Source organism: Triticum dicoccoides, chromosome 1B, assembly GCF_002162155.2.
Source record: "Triticum dicoccoides isolate Atlit2015 ecotype Zavitan chromosome 1B, WEW_v2.0, whole genome shotgun sequence".
NCBI classification, from domain to species: Eukaryota; Viridiplantae; Streptophyta; class Magnoliopsida; order Poales; family Poaceae; genus Triticum; species Triticum dicoccoides.
The window spans coordinates 55,977,641-55,981,647 of record NC_041381.1 but is presented as its reverse complement, the minus strand read 5'-3'; positions in this window follow the sequence as shown (position 1 = coordinate 55,981,647).

Genomic DNA, 4,007 nt, shown 5'->3' with positions numbered 1-4,007 from the left:
GCCTGTTCTGGAGCTCCACCGGAGGGGGCATCTACCATAGAGGGCTTCTACATCAACACCATAGCGTCTCCGTTGAAGTGTGAGTAGTTTACTTCAGACCTTCGGGTCCATAGCTAGTAGCTAGATGGCTTCTTCTCTCTTTTTGGATCTCAATACAATGTTCTCCCCCTCTCTTGTGGAGATATACTCGATGTAATCTTCTTTTTTGCGGTGTGTTTGTTGAGACCGATGAATTGTGGGTTTATGATCCAACTTATCTATGAATAATATTTAAATCTTCTCTGAATTCTTTTATGTATGATTGAGTTATCTTTGCAAGTCTCTTCGAATTATCCGTTTGGTTTGGCTAACTAGATTGGTAGTTCTTGCAATGGGAGAAGTGTTTAGCTTTGGGTTCAATCTTGCGGTGTCCTTACCCAGTGATAGAAAGGGTTGCAAGGCACGTATTGTATTGTTTCCATCAAGGATAACAAGATGGTTTTTTTTATCATATTGCATGAATTTATCCCTCTACATCATGTCATCTTGCTTAAGGCGTTACTCTGTTTTTTGAACTTAATACTCTAGATGCATGCTGGATAGCGGTCGATGAGTGGAGTAATAGTAGTAGATGCAGAATCGTTTTGATCTACTTGTCTCGGACGTGATGCCTATACACAGGATCATACCTAGATATACTCATAATTATGCTCAATTCTGTCAATTGCTCAACAGTAATTTGTTCACCCACCGTAGAATACTTATGCTCTTGAGAGAAGCCACTAGTGAAACCTATGGCCCCCGGGTCTATTCTCATCATATCAATCTCCATTACTTTATTACTTGCTTTGTTTTTACTTTGCCTTTTACTTTTCACTTTGCATCTCGATATCAAAAATACCAAAAATATTATTTATCATCTCTATCAGATCTCACCCTCGTAAGTGACCGTGAAGGGATTGACAACCCCTAATCGCGTTGGTTGCGAGTAGCTATCGTTTTGTGTAGGTATGAGGGACTCATGCGTGATCTCCTACTGGATTGATACCTTGGTTCTCAAAAACTGAGGGAAATACTTACGCTACTTTACTGCATCATCCTCTCCTCTTCGGGGAAATCCAACGCAGTGCTCAAGAGGTAGCATTCATCAATGTTCCAAGAAAACTCTCAAGGATATTTTTTGTGATATGCATTTGATCAAGGCTATGAGGTGTGTCGAGTATGGGCCAGTATTCCTAGTCCTAGAAAACAGATCTCGTCTTCCATATCTTCAGCAGGGGCTCCGGTGCCTTTTTCTTCGCACTACTAGGAAAAGGGCTATAGATAGGATTGACACTAATGACGCATCAGGGTTGTAGTGCGCCATTACTATATACTAATGGTGCACTAGTTTGTGATGCACCATTAGTGTGGAAGACACTAATGGAGCGCCGGAAAAACGGTGCACCACTAGTAATATTTTTTTTTCATTTTTACATACATACTAATGGCGCATCCGACCGAAGTGCGCCATTACTAGTTCTAACTAGTAATGGCGCACTAGACAAACAGTGCACCATTAGTATATTTTTTTTACTTTTTTGCAAAACTACTAATGGCACACCACCTACCCACTCACTTTCCCTACTTCATTCCCTCCACCTCCTTCTCCAAACTTTCGGCTGCCTCCTCCTCCTCACCTCATTTGCACCATAGATTCATCAAAATTAAGTGGTGAAATTACCTTTTTTTGATAGGTAAGTAAGGGGAAAGCTATCTTGATGTTGTAGATCTACTTTTTTTCTCCCTAGCTCGCTCCAACAACGTGCACATGCACTTTTTGTGGCCTAGCTAGATCTATGTATGTTTGTGATGTTGCATATGTTTGTGGTGCTGCATATATGTTTGTGTTTGAAGGTACCGGTATTTGAAATGTGATAGTTGCCAATATTTTGCCGGAATGTTGATTCATTTCCGTTTCAGCGAGAATTTTGGCACTATGCATTCTTCTTGGTCCTATTTTTAGGGAAGGTCATGCCAAAATTTTTCTTGGTTCTAAAATATCGTTTTGCTCTACCCCGCAGGCGACCATGGTCCGCACGATGACCGAAGGCATCATGAATAGGTTTTTGAGCTCCGCGAAGGCCGAGATGCTTCAAAAGAACGAGACGGAGATAAGATGTCCGTGTCGAAGATGCAAGCTGAAGAGCCTTATTGCAGACCCGGATTCCGGGCAGGTGCTGGACCACCTACTCTTGCGTGGTTTCATGGATGGCTATCGGTGGCAAGGTGATGAAGATGACTATGAAGTCGTCCATGGGGGGGCAAGAAATGAGGAAGGGCAACAAGACAACCACCGCGGTGAGGGCGGGCGAGAAGATGAAGAATCTCCAGGACATGATCACGACGGTGATGCTGTACACAGTCATCATGTAGAAGATGTCGTACATGATGACGAGGAAGATCAAGATGAAGGGCATGATCATGAAGATGAAGATGCCGGAGCAGACGACGATGGAGGCTGGGTGCAGGACCCTCATATTCAAGAGTTGCTTCTCAAGCAGACGGATAATGCAAGAGCTGTCGCCCGAGAGAAAGCCAAGCTGGATCAACTGGAGATAGACGCGATTACTCCATTGTATGAAGGATGCAGGCCCGAGGATACCCGCCTGAAAGTAACGCTCATGGCTCTGGAGATGAAGGTAAAACACAAAATGACCGACGCATGCTTCGACGAGAACATGTCATTCTGGCACGAACGTCTTCCCAAGGGGAACAAGTGCCCGACCAGTTTCGAGGAGGCGAAGAAAATCGTGTGTCCTATGGATTTACCGCACATGAAATACCATGTGTGCATGAACAATTGCATCATTTATCGGGACGAGCACGCGGAGTCTACCATATGTCCGGTGTGCGGCGTCACTCGATACAAGAAGAGGAAGAAAGCTCCTCGAAAATCGGTGTGGTACTTTCCGATCACTCCTCGTCTGCAGTGGTATTTCATGGACCCTAAGGTAGCAAAGCTCCTGCGTTGGCACGCGGATAGGGAGGAGAAGAAGCGGGAAGATGACGGAAATGATCCAGAGATAAATAAAAAAGACAAGATGCTGAGTCACCCTAAGGATGCGAGCCAGTGGCAAGCGTTGAACTTCGAATACCCAGAATTTGGGAAGGATCCAAGGAACATCGTGCTGGGCGCGAGCACCGATGGAGTCAATCCGTTTGGCAGCCAGAGAAGCACACATAGCACCTGGCCTGTGTTTGTGTGGATGGACAACCTTCCCCCCTGGTTGTGCATGAAGAGGAAGTACATTCACATGAGTATGCTAATTGAAGGGCCGAAACAACCAGGGAACAACATCAATCTGTATCTGGGGCTGCTGAAGGAGGAGCTAGACACGCTGTGGAAAATGCCAGCCAATACGTGGGACGCCGCAGAGAAAGAATATTTCCCTATGAGAGCCGCACTGCTCACGACGGTGCACGACTATCTCGGTTACGGATATCTCGCGGGGCAGGTTGTCCACGGATTTTCTGGATGCGTAAGGTGCATGGATGACACAATGTATCGCCAACTAGATAGAGATCCCGGGTCTTTGAAAACCGTGTTCATGGGACATCGAAGGTGGCTTCGCAACGATGACCCGTGGAGGAAACGCAAGGATCTGTTCGATGCTGAAACCGAACCCCGAAAACGCCCGTGTACGAGGAGCGGCGAGGAAATAGACGAGCTGTTAAAAAATTGGAAAGACTGCCCACTGCCGGGAAAGAAGCAAAAGGCGCTAGAGCTGGGAAAGAAGCGAAAGGCGCCAGAGCCGCTGCTGAAGGTTTGGAAAACGAGGTCTGTTTTCTGGGACTTGCCGTACTAGAAGATCCACTGTGTGCCTCACAGCCTTGATGTCATGCATATCATGAAGAACGTGTGCGAGAGTCTGCTTGGTACCCTGCTCAACATGCCAGAGAGGACCAAAGATGGGCCAAAAGCAAGGGCGGACTTGAAATCAATGGGCATTAGGAAGGAGCTTCACGCTAATGATGATGATGATGAT